Here is a 21,849-nt window from a genome sequence, read left to right on the forward strand (position 1 = left end):
ACAGTTGTCAGCAGGTTCTTTACAAGAACTGATGCAGACCCTCAAAAACACAGAAATTCCAGGTACTGAGGCAGCAAAACATGAAAAAATGCCAAGGGGTGAATACTTTTGCAAGCCACTGTATATAAGATCCCCTACACTCATTTTATCAGTGTCCTGATCAGTTTCTCCCCCGCCCTGTGCTCACACCCATCATCAGGATGTAGAGATAAAGGGAGAATCTCCAACAAACCCATCTGCAACACAGAGAAGCCAGTGCCGCAAGTACTACTACTCCTATGCTGTAAGTAACTCTCATTATCTCTACTATTCTGTGTATACACTGCACAGTACCACTCCTCCTGTCCTGTATATATACACTGCACAGTACAGCTCCTCCTGTATATATACACTGCACAGTACAGCTCCTCCTGTATATATACACTGCACAGTACAGCTCCTCCTGTATATATACACTGCACAGTACCACTCCTCCTGTATATATACACTGCACAGTACCACTCCTCCTGTCCTGTATATATACACTGCACAGCACAGCTCCTCCTGTATATATACACTGCACAGTACAGCTCCTCCTGTATATATACACTGCACAGTACCACTCCTCCTGTATATATACACTGCACAGTACCACTCCTCCTGTATATATACACTGCACAGTACCACTCCTCCTGTCCTGTATATATACACTGCACAGCACCACTCCTCCTGTCCTGTATATATACACTGCACAGTACCACTCCTCCTGTACTGTATATATACACTGCACAGTACCTCTCCTCCTGTCCTGTATATATACACTGCACAGTACCACTCCTCCTGTATATATACACTGCACAGCACCACTCCTCCTGTCCTGTATATATACACTGCACAGTACCACTCCTCCTGTACTGTATATATACACTGCACAGTACCTCTCCTCCTGTCCTGTATATATACACTGCACAGCACCACTCCTCCTGTCCTGTATATATACACTGCACAGTACCACTCCTCCTGTAAATATACACTGCACAGTACCACTCCTCCTGTCCTGTATATATACACTGCACAGTACCACTCCTCCTGTATATATACACTGCACAGTACCACTCCTCCTGTTCTGTATATATACACTGCACAGTACCACTCCTCCTGTATATATACACTGCACAGTACCACTCCTCCTGTCCTGTATATATACACTGCACAGTACCACTCCTCCTGTACTGTATATATACACTGCACAGTACCTCTCCTCCTGTCCTGTATATATACACTGCACAGTACCACTCCTCCTGTCCTGTATATATACACTGCACAGCACCACTCCTCCTGTTCTGTATATATACACTGCACAGTACCACTCCTCCTGTATATATACACTGCACAGTACCACTCCTCCTGTCCTGTATATATACACTGCACAGTACCACTCCTCCTGTATATATACACTGCACAGTACCACTCCTCCTGTTCTGTATATATACACTGCACAGTACCACTCCTCCTGTATATATACACTGCACAGTACCACTCCTCCTGTCCTGTATATATACACTGCACAGTACCACTCCTCCTGTACTGTATATATACACTGCACAGTACCTCTCCTCCTGTCCTGTATATATACACTGCACAGTACCACTCCTCCTGTCCTGTATATATACACTGCACAGCACCACTCCTCCTGTCCTGTATATATACACTGCACAGTACCACTCCTCCTGTATATATACACTGCACAGTACCACTCCTCCTGTCCTGTATATATACACTGCACAGCACCACTCCTCCTGTATATATACACTGCACAGTACCACTCCTCCTGTATATATACACTGCACAGTACCACTCCTCCTGTATATATACACTGCACAGTACCACTCCTCCTGTATATATACACTGCACAGTACCACTCCTCCTGTCCTGTATATATACACTGCACAGTACCACTCCTCCTGTATATATACACTGCACAGTACCACTCCTCCTGTATATATACACTGCACAGTACCACTCCTCCTGTCCTGTATATATACACTGCACAGTACCGCTCCTCCTGTCCTGTATATATACACTGCACAATACCACTCCTCCTGTCCTGTATATATACACTGCACAGTACAGCTCCTCCTGTATATATACACTGCACAGTACCACTCCTCCTGTCCTGTATATATACACTGCACAGTACCACTCCTCCTGTCCTGTATATATACACTGCACAGTACCGCTCCTCCTGTCCTGTATATATACACTGCACAGTACCACTCCTCCTGTCCTGTATATATACACTGCACAGTACCACTCCTCCTGTCCTGTATATATACACTGCACAGTACCACTCCTCCTGTCCTGTATATATACACTGCACAGTACCACTCCTCCTGTCCTGTATATATACACTGCACAGTACCACTCCTCCTGTCCTGTATATATACACTGCACAGTACCACTCCTCCTGTCCTGTATATATACACTGCACAGTACCACTCCTCCTGTATATATACACTGCACAGTACAGCTCCCCCTGTATATATACACTGCACAGTACCACTCCTCCTGTATATATACACTGCACAGTACCGCTCCTCCTGTCCTGTATATATACACTGCACAGTACCACTCCTCCTGTCCTGTATATATACACTGCACAATACCACTCCTCCTGTCCTGTATATATACACTGCACAGTACCACTCCTCCTGTATATATACAGTACATGACAGAACAATAATACATTACAGGACACCGAACATAAGAACAAAACAAGACGACAAATCACAGAAAATAGAAACAAAATAAATCACCGCAGGAATATATATATATATATATACAGGAAATAACTATTATAAAACCTATAAAACCCCCGACCCAGCTTCATTCATACTACTATATACAATCCCACACAACGCTCACACCGTCCTATATACACATAAAACACCGTCCTATATACAAGATTATATACAATAAAACACTAAACCTAATATAACGTATATACAACCGGGAACTAACACTGACCTACTGGTCCCACTGCCTGACCTTAGTCACCCCCTTACCGCACCTCATTCACACCACAGAAAACCAAAAATAACAATATATACAATAGTGACATGAACAATTTTTTTTTTTTTTTTATATTTTATATTTTTTTTGTAATTTTTAATATATATACATAAAACACAGACCTACACTAACTATCCCGCCACCCCTGATCCAGCTCTGGCCACAAAGTTCAGGATTACTCCGAGCTAGGATCAGGCCCCAAAGTTTTTCCCCAGGCGGGGCCTGGACCAGGCCAGATCAGTCCTCTTATCACCGCTGATGAAGAACCCCCCCAAATCCCCCACCCAACCTAACTAAAAACCCCTATTATACATTATATACAATATATACAGAACACAACCTACACACTCACCATCCAAGGCTCAAGTTCGATGCCGGCAAACCTTCTATTCAGGAGACAGAAATACAAAACAAAAATCTAGGGTGAAAAGACATCAGCCCACCACCAGGATATAGGAGTACTACCGGACTAAGGCACCCTGAAGGAAAAGCCCCTCCAGAGACGGGCCGCCCTCCGGGCACCCAGTCCTTCATACTCCAGAGAACGTACCTTCACCAGGTCACCTAGGATGTTCCTACAGACTTCATCTACATGGAGGATTTTACGCTGCGTCGAGACTAAAACTCGTGCGTTCCACGTGAAATACCTGACCACTGCGCTGACTATGAATAAAGTGTCTCGGTCCCTTCTCCCAAGGTCTCCGAACGCTCCATAGGCCCACCCGGCGTAGGACAGAGTAGCCAGCCGCGGCCAACCAATGGAAGCCCCCACCCTGTTGTACACCTCTGTATTAAAGGGACAATGAAGCAGGAAGTGCTCCATGCTTTCCAGCACGTTAGCACAAGCCTCACGGGGGCAATTCCTGTCCTCGGAGCTCCTGTACTTCAAATTGTCCCTCACATACAGCTTACCATGGAAGCAGCGCCAAGTCAAGTCCCAGTACTTCTCGGGGATCCTGGTAGAATTTAACAAACTCAACCCAACCTCCAGATCCCGACTTGGGCAGTCTTTGAGGGCCAATGGACTCTGAAAATGAGAAAGCAAGACCCTCATATCGAGGAGTTTCCTCGGGAGGGACCTCACCTCCCACATTCCCAGACCCCACCGGCGGATCATTTTCAGAACCGGGGTAACATAAGCCGGGAGATGCCCGTGTGGTGTGCGAAGATCCTTCAATCTTCCCCCTGTCTCCCATTCCTGGAAGAAAGGCTGAAACCATCCCTTGCAGGAGAATACCCACGGAGGAGCCCTCTCTTTCCAGAGGTTTGCCACGTTCACCTTCAAGAAAGTGTTCACTAGGAACACCACGGGGTTCACCATATTCAAACCCCCTAGTCTCCTCGTGCGGTAAGTGACCTCCCGCTTGACTAGGTTCAGTCTGTTCCCCCATAACATCTGGAAGAACAGACTGTAGACCCGTGTCCAGAGAGGCTCTGGCAAGACACAGACGCTGCCCAGGTAGATTAGCAAGGGGAGCAGGAAAGCTTTGCACAGGCCAACCCTTTCCCTCAGGGTCAAAGACCAACCCCTCCATTGGTCCACTCTTTGGGCGACACCTTTGATTCTGCCTTCCCAGTTTTCCGTGGGGTAATCACCCTGGCCGAATTCGATGCCCAGGACTTTGGCATGTTCTTGGGGTTCGGGGAGGGTGTCCGGAAGATCAAACCCAGGATCTCCGCCTCCCAGCCAGAGACTCTCACACTTATCCTGGCTGACCTTGGACCCGGATGCCTCCGAGTAGCGCTCCACTTCTGACATCACCGCTGCTGCCTCCTCTTGCGAAGAAACAAAGACGGTGACATCGTCCGCGTAGGCCACCACCCTCAGGATAGTCTCCGGCGCCGCCCCGCCCATGCGCACCCCCGCCAACGGTCTACAATCGATCCTTCTGAGGAAGGGATCGATCGCAAACGCGTAAAGCAAAGGGCTAAGAGGACAGCCCTGACGGACACCGGATCCTACCCCAAAAGGTCGTCCAATCCACCCATTCACCAGAGGGAAAGTCTCAGCCCCTGCATACAAGGTCTTAAGCCAGTCCACAAACCCTCCAGGCAGACCATACCTCAAAAGAGTGGACCAGAGGTACTCGTGGTTAACCCGATCAAAGGCTTTTGCCTGATCCAGGGTCAGCAAGAACCCCTTCCAGAGGCCCGCCCTGCCTTGCTCCACGGCCTCTCGGACACCTAGAACAGCACTAAAAGTGCTACGGCCAGGAACGCAACAGTGCTGAACCTCCGAAAGGAGCCGGGGTGCAAACTTCACCAGCCTGTTGAAAAGTATCTTAGCCAAAATCTTCCTGTCCACATTGAGAAGTGCTATGGGACGCCAGTTCTCAATGCGTGACGGATCCTTACCCTTTGACAAAATGATCAAAGCTGACCTCCTTAATGATCTCGGCAGAGTGCCCGAGGAGAGACACTCGTTAAACACCTGAGTCAAGAGGGGGACCAAAGAGTCCCTAAAGGTCCTAAAGAACTCGGATGTTAAGCCATCCGGACCTGGCGACTTTTTGGGCCTAAGCCCATCGATCGCCAGTCTCACTTCCTCTTCTTTGATCGCTTCTGCCAAATCGCCCAGCGAGAGGTCAGCCCCTGGCTCAGGAACGGATTCAGCCAGGAAAGCCGACATCCCGTCACGATCAAGCTCCCTCCTTCCCAAGAGGTGCGAGTAGTAGGAACTGACAACCTCCAAGATCCCTGATCTGGACCTTCTCAGGGACCCCGTACTGTCCACCAGCCCCGTCACTATCTTACTATTCACTGACATCTTACAGTTTCTGTAAGGGTCGGGCGAGCAGTACTTCCCGTAGTCCCTCTCGAAAACCAAAGATGCGTGCCTATCGTACTGACACCTCTTCAGCAAGGACTTCACTCTGGAGATCTCCTCGCGGCTACCTCCAGTCGAGACAAGATGCTCGAGTTTCCTCCTCAGGCTCTGATACAGGCGATCCCTGTTCAGGCTTCTGAGGTTCGAGAGCTGCCGGAAGAATCTCGCCACCCGATGTTTGAACATCTCCCACCACTCCGACTTAGTGTTACTTAGGCCCAGCAATGGTACCTGGCTCTGAAAGAATTCCTCAAAAGACCGTCTTACAGCTTCTTCCTCAAGGAGTGATGAATTCAGCTTCCAATAGCCTCTTCCCATCCGAGGAGTCTCTGTAACGTTGAGAGAAAACATAATCAAACAGTGATCGGAGAACTCCACCTCCACAACCGACAACGGCGAAGAGACGGCCTCCTCCTTCAAATAAAACCTATCTAGCCTAGACGTGCACTGACTACCTCTAAAAAAGGTGAATCCCGTGTCGCCCGGGTTGTGCCGGATGTGGACATCCACCAGGCGAGCCTCACTCACTATCCTGTTTAACGCGACGCAGTCATAAGCCAGCCGGTCTCCGGAACCTCCTCTATCACAGGATCTCGTGACATTGTTGAAATCCCCTCCGAAGACCACCTGCCGACTCGAAAATAAAAAAGGTTTGATCTTCAGGAAGAGACATTTGCGGTCCCACTTGGACTGGGAACCATAGATGTTAATGAGCCGAAGCTCTTGTCCCCCCATGGAGACATCTAGGATCAAGCATCTCCCCATTTCTAATTCGATCACTCGTCTGCATTCAACCGCTGCGGTCTTAAAAAGGACCGCCACCCCGCTATACGGCTCGGCCGCAAGAGACCAGTAGGAGGGCCCATGCCTCCACTCCCGCCTTGCTTTATGCAAGGTTGATATATCGGTCAACCTGGTCTCCTGCAAAAACAAAATGTCGGCGTCAAGTTGGCCGAGAAAATGAAAGGCCGTGTACCTTGCCGCATCTGACTTTATGCTGCAAACATTAATAGTTGCCAGCGTCAACGGGGTGGGTGCCGCCATCATGATTGATTGAATTAGATAGCCTTTTTCTTCCCACCACTGACAGTCCCAACCTCTTCCTCTGATAATGACGGGTTTTTAGTGCGCTTAAGACAAACAGATTCATCCATTCTCTCCTTACATAGATTCTTGCCCTCGTCTGGTGGTCCTGGGTTAGTCATCCCCCCAGAGGGCTTTGTATTTGCCCCCCGAGAGGAAGACCCAGCCATCTCCTGAGCCCCAACCACCTTGTCCGCAACCTCCGGCCCCGGGTCCCCACTTCCCCCCTCCAGAGGGAGGTCCTGGAGAGCCCCGAACCGGTTGGAGAGATCCACCAGAGGGGGGGCGGCTGAACCCTCCAATGGCGCTTGGATCATTGCCAGAGAGTCAGAGGGGTCGCACTCCAAAGAGGCAGCTCGAGACCTGGTCCCCCTCCCACCTCTGGCCGTTTTCCTGTTACCCTTTTTCTTTTTCTGTGACCACTCCCCCTCTCCCTCATCTAGACTGTCACCAGAAGAGGGTTCCTGGGAAGACGTGGCGTCCTCTCGCTCTTCCCTTTCAAGTCTCTTGACTTCCTCGCTCAATTCACTGTCTTTAGGATCCTCAGCTGCAAGTGAAGTACCTGGGTCAGAGTTTAGGGACATTACTCCCTGCCCCCTGTCCCCACGGCGCTTCTCCTGCCGCCTGATGGTGGATGGCGGCAGCTTGCTCCTCACCGGATCCCTGCCTCCCCCGCCCCTACTGGTCCCTTCACCGGCAAGATTAGTCCCGGCTTGCGCCTGTCCCACACTCGCCGCTTTCAGGACCGCATTGGCGAAGGAACGTGGACAGCGACTGAACGGGTGACCGAGGTCACCACACAAGTTACACCTAATCCTGCGACAGGCAGCAGCAAGATGACCGAGGTCCCCACACAGTGCGCATTTCTGGGTGGTACACTGCGCACTGAAGTGTGTGGGGCTACCGCACCTGTGACAGACCTTAGGCTGCCCCCGGTAGAAAATCAAGATCCTATCCCTCCCCAAAAAGGTTGAGGAGGGGATATGGGTAACAGTGTTTCCCGAAACCTTCAATCTCACCATGAAGGTCCAGGCCCCTGACCAGATACCATGATCATCCAGATTCTTTTCGGGAATATTGGTGACCTCTCCGTATCTACTCACCCAGGTGGTAATGTCCATACAGGAAAGCGACTCGTTACTAGTCAGAACGGTCACTTTCCTGACTGAATCTTGGCGAGTTATTGCCAGGGGAAAGAGACCATGCCATTCGGGGCGACTCCGAGCCAGCTCATGGCGAGACCAGAAAAGCTCAAGGCCCTCCGGTCTCACGAAGCTGACATCGAAGTAGGAGGTCCCATAGGGATGGATCAAGGCAAAGATGTCATATGCCGCAAAGCCCATCCCCAGCAGGAGCTCAACCACCTTCGACCTATCAGGACAGACATCCTTGCTTACCCACTGGAGACGGACCACGTTCCTACGGTTACTCCTCTGCCCCGTTGTCGGCAGAGACCAGACAGTCTCTGCCCCTCTATCTCGGAAGGCTGAAAGACCATGTCTCTCTATCCAGAAAGACAGATCAACCTCCCTCCCCTCTACAGTGATGGAGCTCTCCCCTCTCCTCAGGGCGTCCAGGAGCTGCTGTTGCAAGTCACCATCCCCAGGGCCACCAGACGAGGGCGCACTACTACCCCCAGCACTGACAGCTTCTGAATAGCTTTGGGCTGAAGCCCCCGCCAATGCTGGGGGGGCAGCGGGACCAGCACCTACTTCCCCCCCACCAACACCAGTGCTGCTCCCACCATTCACTCCAGTACTATTCACACCATTCGCAGGACCATTACTCCCATCGTTCACTCCACTACTACTCACACCATTCGCAGGACCATTACTCCCACCATTCATTACACCACTACCCCCAACATTTGCTACACCACAACTCCCACCATTCCCACAACTCCCAGCATTCATTCCACCACTACCCCCACCATTTGCTACATCATCATTCACTGCACCACTACCCCCACCATTTGCTGCATCATCATTCACTGTACCACTAATTCCACCATTCCTACTACTCTCATCATCTGCTCCACCATTACTCTCACCATCTGCTCCACCATTACTCCCATCATTCACTGCACCACTATTTCCATTCCCTTTACTTGTCACCCCATTACCTCTGCTGTTCTCTGCACCTTCCACAGTCACCTCCATTCCTTCCTCCCTTGTGTCTGGTGTCTCTGCACTCACACCTGCTGGGCCGGGGGAGGGGAGCACTTCCAGAGACTCCTTTCCCTGCAGCACCACACCCGTTTCCCTTTGGTTGCTGCTGGCTTTCTGCAGGTCGTCTGCTGGAGCGCCCCGCCCCCCTACTGCAGCATTTTGGTCCTTGTTTTGGCCAGACTGTTTTCTCGACACCTCTGCCCGCCCTGCACCCACAGACTTTGGGGTCTTACTGTCCTTTTTGGGCGCTGGGGCACACTGCCCCCCTGTCGCAGCAGTGTGCCCAGTGTTCTTTGCTGATGTGTTTTTCACATCCTTCCCTGCCCCCCCAGCCCCGGTGATAACCGGCTTAGCCGCAGAGGGCAGGGTGGGAAACTCCACAGAACTCCCTATGTCCGGCGCTGTGAGTACCTCCACAGCCTCGCCCCCTGCACTGTTCCCCGCACAGATGGCAGCATCGCCGGACGTCCGCCTCCTCTCCCCACCTTGCCTCTGCCTCGAGCCCACTGCAGAGCCCGTGCCTTTAGGTTTGGTGGGGTTTAAACAGGAGGTGGCAGGTGCAACATCAGACATTGGTACATACTTATAACTCACCACCTCCTGTGCAGCTCCTCCAGTCTTCTTCTTCTTCCTCTTCCCTGTCTCCTCCACTGGTTTGTCCTCACCGAAGGAAAACTGCGTCAGGTCCACTGGAGACTCCAGCAGTCGGATCTCCCTCAGCAGTCCTCCTTCCTCCTCCTCCCCCGACACTCCAGCCTCTGCTGTGGGAGTCCTCTGCCCTGCAGGGAGACCACTTGAGCTCCGGCTCTGCCCCTCACTGGCTCCAGCAACTGAGACTCCAGTCACCTCTTCATCCTCCTCCTCCTCTTCACTAAGGACGCCGGCTGGCGGTTCTCCTGAGGTGTTTAACCCCTTCATTTCTGAGAACCGCCGCTGGTTCTTAAACCTCTCCAGGAAGGGACCTGCGCTTTTCTCAATCCCCTCCCGGAGGAGCACTAACCTGACCACCTCGTCTCTGAGGGCTTTAACCCTCTGGGAGGTCGCGGGTCTCTCCTTGTTGGACGCCCTGGTGTTCAGGACCCGGGCCTCCCTCAGCTCCTCTTTCAGCTGGGTTAGTGCTTTGCCGGCGTCCTCGTACTCTCGCAACGTGGCGACCACTCGGGAGGAGAAGGAACTTGTGGACTCGCTGGAGCTCATCTCCCCCCAGGATCTTGCTGGGCTCTTGTTCCTGGGGCCTGGGGTGCCCCGGTCTCCCTCTCTGGGCTGGCGGTGAACAGTCTCGGGGTTGGAGCAGGTGGATGTATTCTTCCTCACCCTTCCCGATCTCCTCACTCCCTCCTGGGCCGGTTGTTGAGGCTCCTTCTCCCCCGCCGGCATAGACCGCGGGATAGGAGGCTGGGAAGCCATGCCGGCCTCCCAGTAAGCCTGCCTCTCCCTGGGGAGAAGAGAGGCAGACGACAACCCTCCTCCTGGAAGTGCTTGAGCTCAGGAGGCAGGTGCTACTCTCAGCGCCACTCCTCCTGTCCTGTATATATACACTGCACAGTACCACTCCTCCTGTCCTGTATATATACACCGCACAGTACCACTCCTCCTGTCCTGTATATATACACTGCACAGTACCACTCCTCCTGTATATATACACTGCACAGTACCACTCCTCCTGTCCTGTATATATACACTGCACAGTACCACTCCTCCTGTCCTGTATATATACACTGCACAGTACCACTCCTCCTGTATATATACACTGCACAGTACCACTCCTCCTGTATATATACACTGCACAGTACCACTCCTCCTGTCCTGTATATATACATTGCACAGTACCACTCCTCCTGTGCTGTATATATACACTGTACAGTACTACTTCTCCTGTCCTGTATATATACACCGCACATTACCACTCCTCCTGTCCTGTATATATACACTGCACAGTACCACTCCTCCTGTCCTGTATATATACACTGCACAGTACCACTCCTCCTGTATATATACACTGTACAGTACCACTCCTCCTGTCCTGTATATATACACTGCACAGTACCACTCCTCCTGTCCTGTATATATACACTGCACAGTACCACTCCTCCTGTCCTGTATATATATATATATATATATATATATATACTGCACAGTACCACTCCTCCTGTCCTGTATATATACACTGCACAGCACCACTCCTCCTGTATATATACACTGCACAGTACCACTCCTCCTGTCCTGTATATATACACTGCACAGCACCACTCCTCCTGTATATATACACTGCACAGTACCACTCCTCCTGTCCTGTATATATACACTGCACAGTACCACTCCTCCTGTCCTGTATATATACACTGCACAGTACCACTCCTCCTGTCCTGTATATATACACTGCACAGCACCACTCCTCCTGTCCTGTATATATACACTGCACAGTACCACTCCTCCTGTCCTGTATATATACACTGCACAGCACCACTCCTCCTGTCCTGTATATATACACTGCACAGTACCACTCCTCCTGTCCTGTATATATACACTGCACAGTACCACTCCTCCTGTCCTGTATATATACACTGCACAGCACCACTCCTCCTGTCCTGTATATATACACTGCACAGTACCACTCCTCCTGTCCTGTATATATACACTGCACAGCACCACTCCTCCTGTCCTGTATATATACACTGCACAGTACCACTCCTCCTGTCCTGTATATATACACTGCACAGTACCACTCCTCCTGTCCTGTATATATACACTGCACAGTACCACTCCTCCTGTCCTGTATATATACACTGCACAGTACCACTCCTCCTGTATATATACACTGCACAGTACCACTCCTCCTGTCCTGTATATATACACTGCACAGTACCACTCCTCCTGTCCTGTATATATATACACTGCACAGTACCACTCCTCCTGTCCTGTATATATACACTGCACAGCACCACTCCTCCTGTCCTGTATATATACACTGCACAGTAGCACTCCTCCTGTCCTGTATATATACACTGCACAGTACCACTCCTCCTGTCCTGTATATATTCACTGCACAGTATTGCTCCTCCTGTCCTGTATATATACACTGCACAGTACCACTCCTCCTGTCCTGTATATATACACTGCACAGTACCACTTCTCCTGTCCTGTATATATACACTGCACAGTACCACTCCTCCTGTCCTGTATATATACACTGCACAGTACCACTCCTCCTGTCCTGTATATATACACTGCACAGTACCACTTCTCCTGTCCTGTATATATACACTGCACAGTACCACTCCTCCTGTCCTCTATATATACACTGCACAGTACCACTCCTCCTGTCCTCTATATATACACTGCACAGTACCACTCCTCCTGTCCTCTATATATACACTGCACAGTACCACTCCTCCTGTCCTGTATATATGCACTGCACAGTACCACTCCTCCTGTCCTGTATATATACACTGCACAGTACCACTCCTCCTGTCCTGTATATATACGCTGCACAGTACCACTCCTCCTGTATATATACACTGCACAGTACCACTCCTCCTGTCCTGTATATATACACTGCACAGTACCACTCCTCCTGTCCTGTATATATACACTGCACAGTACCACTCCTCCTGTCCTGTATATATACGCTGCACAGTACCACTCCTCCTGTATATATACACTGCACAGTACCACTCCTCCTGTCCTGTATATATACACTGCACAGTACCACTCCTCCTGTCCTGTATATATATACACTGCACAGTACCACTCCTCCTGTCCTGTATATATACACTGCACAGTACCACTCCTCCTGTATATATACACTGCACAGTACCACTCCTCCTGTCCTGTATATATACACTGCACAGTACCACTCCTCCTGTCCTGTATATATACACTGCACAGTACCACTCCTCCTGTCCTGTATATATACACTGCACAGTACCACTCCTCCTGTCCTGTATATATACACTGCACAGTACCACTCCTCCTGTCCTGTATATATATACACTGCACAGTACCACTCCTCCTGTCCTGTATATATACACTGCACAGTACCACTCCTCCTGTCCTGTATATATACACTGCACAGTACCACTCCTCCTGTATATATACACTGCACAGTACCACTCCTCCTGTCCTGTATATATACACTGCACAGTACCACTCCTCCTGTCCTGTATATATACACTGCACAGTACCACTCCTCCTGTATATATACACTGCACAGTACCACTCCTCCTGTCCTGTATATATACACTGCACAGTACCACTCCTCCTGTCCTGTATATATACACTGCACAGTACCACTCCTCCTGTCCTGTATATATACACTGCACAGTACCACTCCTCCTGTATATATACACTGCACAGTACCGCTCCTCCTGTATATATACACTGCACAGTACCACTCCTCCTGTCCTGTATATATACACTGCACAGTACCACTCCTCCTGTATATATACACTGCACAGCACCACTCCTCCTGTATATATACACTGCACAGTACAGCTCCTCCTGTCCTGTATATATACACTGCACAGTACCACTCCTCCTGTATATATACACTGCACAGTACCACTCCTCCTGTCCTGTATATATACACTGCACAGTACCACTCCTCCTGTCCTGTATATATACACTGCACAGTACCACTCCTCCTGTATATATACACTGCACAGTACCACTCCTCCTGTCCTGTATATATACACTGCACAGTACCACTCCTCCTGTCCTGTATATATACACTGCACAGTACCACTCCTCCTGTCCTGTATATATACACTGCACAGTACCACTCCTCCTGTATATATACACTGCACAGTACCGCTCCTCCTGTATATATACACTGCACAGTACCACTCCTCCTGTCCTGTATATATACACTGCACAGTACCACTCCTCCTGTATATATACACTGCACAGCACCACTCCTCCTGTATATATACACTGCACAGTACAGCTCCTCCTGTCCTGTATATATACACTGCACAGTACCACTCCTCCTGTATATATACACTGCACAGCACCACTCCTCCTGTATATATACACTGCACAGCACCACTCCTCCTGTATATATACACTGCACAGTACCACTCCTCCTGTATATATACACTGCACAGTACCACTCCTCCTGTCCTGTATATATACACTGCACAGTACCGCTCCTCCTGTATATATACACTGCACAGTACCACTCCTCCTGTCCTGTATATATACACTGCACAGTACCACTCCTCCTGTCCTGTATATATACACTGCACAGTACCCCTCCTCCTGTATATATACAGTACATGACAGAACAATAATACATTACAGGACACCGAACATAAGAACAAAACAAGACGACAAATCACAGAAAATAGAAACAAAATAAATCACCGCAGGAATATATATATATATATATATACAGGAAATAACTATTATAAAACCTATAAGACCCCCGACCCAGCTTCATTCATACTACTATATACAATCCCACACAACGCTCACACCGTCCTATATACACATAAAACACCGTCCTATATACAAGATTATATACAATAAAACACTAAACCTAATATACCGTATATACAACCGGGAACTAACACTGACCTACTGGTCCCACTGCCTGACCTTAGTCACCCCCTTACCGCACCTCATTCACACCACAGAAAACCAAAAATAACAAGATATACAATAGTGACATGAACAATTTTTTTTTTTTTTTTTTTATATTTTATATTTTTTTTTGTAATTTTTAATATATACATAAAACACAGCCCTACACTAACTATCCCACCACCCCTGATCCAGCTCTGGCCACAAAGTTCAGGATTACTCCGAGCTAGGATCAGGCCCCAAAGTTTTTCCCCAGGCGGGGCCTGAACCAGGCCAGATCAGTCCTCTTATCACCGCCGATGAAAACCCCCCCAAATCCCCCACCCAACCTAACTAAAACCCCCTATTATACATTATATACAATATATACAGAACACAACCTACACACTCACCATCCGAGGCTCAAGTTCGATGCCGGCAAACCTTCTATTCAGGAGACAGAAATACAAAACAAAAATCTAGGGTGAAAAGACATCGGCCCACCACCAGGATATAGGAGTACTACCGGACTAAGGCACCCTGAAGGAAAAGCCCCTCCATAGACGGGCCGCCCTCCGGGCACCCAGTCTTTCATACTCCAGAGAACGTACCTTCACCAGGTCACCTAGGATGTTCCTACAGACTTCATCTACATGGAGGATTTTACTCTGCGTCGAGACTAAAACTCGTGCGTTCCACGTGAAATACCTCACCACTGCGCTGACTATGAATAAAGTGTCTCGGTCCCTTCTCCCAAGGTCTCCGAACGCTCCATAGGCCCACCCGGCATAGGACAGAGTAGCCAGCCGCGGCCAACCAATGGAAGCCCCCACCCTGTTGTACACCTCTGTATTAAAGGGACAATGAAGCAGGAAGTGCTCCATGCTTTCCAGCACGTTAGCACAAGCCTCACGGGGGCAATTCCTGTCCTCGGAGCTCCTGTACTTCAAATTGTCCCTCACATACAGCTTACCATGGAAGCAGCGCCAAGTCAAGTCCCAGTACTTCTCGGGGATCCTGGTAGAATTTAACAAACTCAACCCAACCTCCAGATCCCGACTTGGGCAGTCTTTGAGGGCCAATGGACTCTGAAAATGAGAAAGCAAGACCCTCATATCGAGGAGTTTCCTCGGGAGGGACCTCACCTCCCACATTCCCAGACCCCACCGGCGGATCATTTTCAGAACCGGGGTAACATAAGCCGGGAGATGCCCGTGTGGTGTGCGAAGATCCTTCAATCTTCCCCCTGTCTCCCATTCCTGGAAGAAAGGCTGAAACCATCCCTTGCAGGAGAATACCCACGGAGGAGCCCTCTCTTTCCAGAGGTTTGCCACGTTCACCTTCAAGAAAGTGTTCACTAGGAACACCACGGGGTTCACCATATTCAAACCCCCTAGTCTCCTCGTGCGGTAAGTGACCTCCCGCTTGACTAGGTTCAGTCTGTTCCCCCATAACATCTGGAAGAACAGACTGTAGACCCGTGTCCAGAGAGGCTCTGGCAAGACACAGACGCTGCCCAGGTAGATTAGCAAGGGGAGCAGGAAAGCTTTGCACAGGCCAACCCTTTCCCTCAGGGTCAAAGACCAACCCCTCCATTGGTCCACTCTTTGGGCGACACTTTTGATTCTGCCTTCCCAGTTTTTCGTGGGGTAATCACCCTGGCCGAATTCGATGCCCAGGACTTTGGCATGTTCTTGGGGTTCGGGGAGGGTGTCCGGAAGATCAAACCCGGGATCTCCGCCTCCCAGCCAGAGACTCTCACACTTATCCTGGCTGACCTTGGACCCGGATGCCTCCGAGTAGCGCTCCACTTCTGACATCACCGCTGCTGCCTCCTCTTGCGAAGAAACAAAGACGGTGACATCGTCCGCGTAGGCCACCACCCTCAGGATAGTCTCCGGCGCCGCCCCGCCCATCCGCACCCCCGCCAACGGTCTACAATCGATCCTTCTGAGGAAGGGATCGATCGCAAACGCGTAAAGCAAAGGGCTAAGAGGACAGCCCTGACGGACACCGGATCCTACCCCAAAAGGTCGTCCAATCCACCCATTCACCAGAGGGAAAGTCTCAGCCCCTGCATACAAAGTCTTAAGCCAGTCCACAAACCCTCCAGGCAGACCATACCTCAAAAGAGTGGACCAGAGGTACTCGTGGTTAACCCGATCAAAGGCTTTTGCCTGATCCAGGGTCAGCAAGAACCCCTTCCAGAGGCCCGCCCTGCCTTGCTCCACGGCCTCTCGGACACCTAGAACAGCACTAAAAGTGCTACGGCCAGGAACGCAACAGTGCTGAACCTCCGAAAGGAGCCGGGGTGCAAACTTCACCAGCCTGTTGAAAAGTATCTTAGCCAAAATCTTCCTGTCCACATTGAGAAGCGCTATGGGACGCCAGTTCTCAATGCGTGACGGATCCTTACCCTTTGACAAAATGATCAAAGCTGACCTCCTTAATGATCTCGGCAGAGTGCCCGAGGAGAGACACTCGTTAAACACCTGAGTCAAGAGGGGGACCAAAGAGTCCCTAAAGGTCCTAAAGAACTCGGATGTTAAGCCATCCGGACCTGGCGACTTTTTGGGCCTAAGCCCATCGATCGCCAGTCTCACTTCCTCTTCTTTGATCGCTTCTGCCAAATCGCCCAGCGAGAAGTCAGCCCCTGGCTCAGGAACAGATTCAGCCAGGAAAGCCGACATCCCGTCACGATCAAGCTCCCTCCTTCCCAAGAGGTGCGAGTAGTAGGAACTGACAACCTCCAAGATCCCTGATCTGGACCTTCTCAGGGACCCCGTACTGTCCACCAGCCCCGTCACTATCTTACTATTCACTGACATCTTACAGTTTCTGTAAGGGTCGGGCGAGCAGTACTTCCCGTAGTCCCTCTCGAAAACCAAAGATGCGTGCCTATTGTACTGACAGCTCTTCAGCAAGGACTTCACTCTGGAGATCTCCTCGCGGCTACCTCCAGTCGAGACAAGATGCTCGAGTTTCCTCCTCAGGCTCTGATACAGGCGATCCCTGTTCAGGCTTCTGAGGTTCGAGAGCTGCCGGAAGAATCTCGCCACCCGATGTTTGAACATCTCCCACCACTCTGACTTAGTGTTACTTAGGCCCAGCAATGGTACCTGGCTCTGAAAGAATTCCTCAAAAGACCGTCTCACAGCTTCTTCCTCAAGGAGTGACGAATTCAGCTTCCAATAGCCTCTTCCCATCCGAGGAGTCTCTGTAACGTTCAGAGAAAACATAATCAAACAGTGATCGGAGAACTCCACCTCCACAACCGACAACGGTGAAGAGACGGCCTCCTCCTTCAAATAAAACCTGTCTAGCCTAGACCTGCACTGACTACCTCTAAAAAAGGTGAATCCCGTGTCGCCCGGGTTGTGCCGGATGTGGACATCCACCAGGCGAGCCTCACTCACTATCCTGTTTAACGCGACGCAGTCATAAGCCAGCCGGTCTCCGGAACCTCCTCTATCACAGGATCTCGTGACATTGTTGAAATCCCCTCCGAAGACCACCTGCCGACTCGAAAATAAAAAAGGTTTGATCTTCAGGAAGAGACATTTGCGGTCCCACTTGGACTGGGAACCATAGATGTTAATGAGCCGAAGCTCTTGCCCCCCCATGGAGACATCTAGGATCAAGCATCTCCCCATTTCTAATTCGATCACTCGTCTGCATTCAACCGCTGCGGTCTTAAAAAGGACCGCCACCCCGCTATACGGCTCGGCCGCAAGAGACCAGTAGGAGGGCCCATGCCTCCACTCCCGCCTTGCTTTATGCAAGGTTGATATATCGGTCAACCTGGTCTCCTGCAAAAACAAAATGTCGGCGTCAAGTTGGCCGAGAAAATGAAAGGCCGTGTACCTTGCCGCATCTGACTTTATGCTGCAAACATTAATAGTTGCCAGCGTCAACGGGGTGGGTGCCGCCATCATGATTGATTGAATTAGATAGCCTTTTTCTTCCCACCACTGACAGTCCCAACCTCTTCCTCCGATAATGACGGGTTTTTAGTGCGCTTAAGACAAACAGACTCGTCCATTCTCTCCTTACATACATTCTTGCCCTCGTCTGGTGGTCCTGGGTTAGTCGTCCCCCCAGAGGGCTTTGTATTTGCCCCCCGAGAGGAAGACCCAGCCATCTCCTGAGCCCCAACCACCTTGTCCGCAACCTCCGGCCCCGGGTCCCCACTTCCCCCCTCCAGAGGGAGGTCCTGGAGAGCCCCGAACCGGTTGGAGAGATCCACCAGAGGGGGGGGCGGCTGAACCCTCCAATGGCGCTTGGATCACGGCCAGAGAGTCAGAGGGGTCGCACTCCAAAGAGGCAGCTCGAGACCTGGTCCCCCTCCTACCTCTGGCCGTTTTTCTGTTACCCTTTTTCTTTTTCTGTGACCACACCCCCTCTCCCTCATCTAGACTGTCACCAGAAGAGGGTTCCTGGGAAGACGTGGCGTCCTCTCGCTCTTCCCTTTCAAGTCTCTTGACTTCCTCGCTCAATTCACTGTCTTTAGGATCCTCAGCTGCAAGTGAAGTACCTGGGTCAGAGTTTAGGGACATTACTCCCTGCCCCCTGTCCCCACGGCGCTTCTCCTGCCGCCTGATGGTGGATGGCGGCAGCTTGCTCCTCACCGGTTCCCTGCCTCCCCCGCCCCTACTGGTCCCTTCACCGGCAAGATTAGTTCCAGCTTTCGCCTGTCCCGCACTCGCCGCTTTCAGGACCGCATTGACAAAGGAACGCGGACAGCGACTGAACGGGTGACCGAGGTCACCACACAAGTTACACCTAATCCTGCGACAGGCAGCAGCAAGATGACCAAGGTCCCCACACAGTGCGCATTTCTGGGTGGTACACTGCGCACTGAAGTGTGTGGGACTGCCGCACCTGTGACAGACCTTAGGCTGCCCCCGGTAGAAAATCAAGATCCTATCCCTCCCCAAAAAGGTTGAGGAGGGGATATGGGTAACAGTGTTTCCCGAAACCTTCAATCTCACCATGAAGGTCCAGGCCCCTGACCAGATACCATGGTCATCCAGATTCTTTTCGGGAATATTGGTGACCTCTCCGTATCGACTCACCCAGGTGGTAATGTCCATACAGGAAAGCGACTCGTTACTAGTCAAAACGGTCACTTTCCTGACTGAATCTTGGCGGGTTATTGCCAGGGGAAAGAGACCATGCCATTCGGGGCGACTCCGAGCCAGCTCATGGCGAGACCAGAAAAGCTCAAGGCCCTCCGGTCTCACGAAGCTGACATCGAAGTAGGAGGTCCCGTAGGGATGGATCAAGGCAAAGATGTCATATGCCGCAAAGCCCATCCCCAGCAGGAGCTCAACCACCTTCGACCTATCAGGACAGGAATCCTTGCTTACCCACTGGAGACGGACCACGTTCCTACGGTTACTCCTCTGCCCCGTTGTCGGCAGAGACCAGACAGTCTCTGCCCCTCTATCTCGGAAGGCTGAAAGACCATGTCTCTCTATCCAGAAAGACAGATCAACCTCCCTCCCCTCTACAGTGATGGAGCTCTCCCCTCTCCTCAGGGCGTCCAGGAGCTGCTGTTGCAAGTCACCATCCCCAGGGCCACCAGATGAGGGCGCACTACTACCCCCAGCACTGACAGCTCCTGAATAGCTTTGGGCTGAAGCCCCCGCCAATGCTGGGGGGGCAGCGGGACCAGCGCATACTTCCCCCCCCACCAACACCAGTGCTGCTCCCACCATTCACTCCAGTACTATTCACACCATTCGCAGGACCATTACTCCCATCGTTCACTCCACTACTACTCACACCATTCGCAGGACCATTACTCCCATCATTCATTACACCACTACCCCCAACATTTGCTACACCACAACTCCCAGCATTCATTCCACCACTACCCCCACCATTTGCTACATCATCATTCACTGCACCACTACCCCCACCATTTGCTGCATCATCATTCACTGTACCACTAATTCCACCATTCCTACTACTCTCATCATTTGCTCCACCATTACTCTCACCATCTGCTCCACCATTACTCCCATCATTCACTGCACCACTATTTCCATTCCCTTTACTTGTCACCCCATTACCTCTGCTGTTCTCTGCACCTTCCACAGTCACCTCCATTCCTTCCTCCCTTGTGTCTGGTGTCTCTGCACTCACACCTGCTGGGCCGGGGGAGGGGAGCACTCCCAGAGACTCCCTTCCCTGCAGCACCACACCCGTTTTCTTTTGGTTGCTGCTGGCTTTCTGCAGGTCGTCTCCTGGAGCGCCCCGCCCCTCTACTGCAGCATTTTGGTCCTTGTTCTGGCCAGACTGTTTCCTCGGCACCTCTGCCCGCCCTGCACCCACAGACTTTGGGGTCTTAGTGTCCTTTTTGGGCGCTGGGGCACACTGCCCCCCTGTCGCAGCAGTGTGCCCAGTGTTCCTCACAGGTGTTTTTTTCACATCCTTCCCTGCCCCCCCAGCCCCGGTGATAACCGGCTTAGCCGCAGAGGGCAGGGTGGGAAACTCCACAGAACTTCCTATGTCCGGCGCTGTGAGTACCTCCACAGCCTCGCCCCCTGCACTGTTCCCCGCACAGATGGCAGCATCGCCGGACGTTCTCCTCCTCTCCCCACCTTGCCTCTGCCTCGAGCCCACTGCAGAGCCCGTGCCTTTAGGTTTGGTGGGGTTTAAACAGAAGGTGGCAGGTGCAACATCAGACATTGGTACATACTTATAACTCACCACCTCCTGTGCAGCTCCTCCGGTCTTCCTCTTCCTCCTCTTGGTCTCCTCCACTGGTTTGTCCTCACCGAAGGAAAACCGCGTCAGGTCCACTGGAGACTCCAGCAGTCGGATCTCCCTCAGCAGTCCTCCTTCCTTCTCCTCCCCCGACACTCCAGCCTCTGCTGTCGGAGTCCTCTGCCCTGCAGGGAGACTACTGGAACTCCGGCTCTGCCCCTCACTGGCTCCAGCAACTGAGACTCCAGTCACCTCTTCATCCTCCTCCTCCTCTTCACTAAGGACGCCGGCTGGCGGTTCTCCTGAGGTGTTTAACCCCTTCATTTCTGAGAACCGCCGCTGGTTCTTAAACCTCTCCAGGAAGGGACCTGCGCTTTTCTCAATCCCTTCCCGGAGGAGCACTAACCTGACCACCTCGTCTCTGAGGGCTTTAAACCTCTGGGA

The 21,849-nt window shown here is 51.2% G+C and overlaps 1 protein-coding gene across 1 annotated transcript in view; it reads left to right on the forward strand.

Moving 5' to 3' along the window:
• Nucleotides 1-210: 210 nt before the first annotated feature.
• STEAP3 (STEAP3 metalloreductase) overlaps nucleotides 211-21,849 on the forward strand; it is a 219,509-nt gene continuing 197,870 nt past the window's right edge. Inside the window, exon 1 of the mRNA XM_073647568.1 lies at nucleotides 211-283. The gene's annotated coding sequence lies outside the window, so the exon portion shown is untranslated. The remainder of the gene's footprint in view (nucleotides 284-21,849) is intronic.

The sequence above is a fragment of the Phyllobates terribilis genome, unplaced genomic scaffold (genome assembly GCF_046119375.1).
Source record: "Phyllobates terribilis strain yellow unplaced genomic scaffold, ASM4611937v1 Scaffold_9__5_contigs__length_417890890, whole genome shotgun sequence".
NCBI classification, from domain to species: domain Eukaryota; kingdom Metazoa; phylum Chordata; class Amphibia; order Anura; family Dendrobatidae; genus Phyllobates; species Phyllobates terribilis.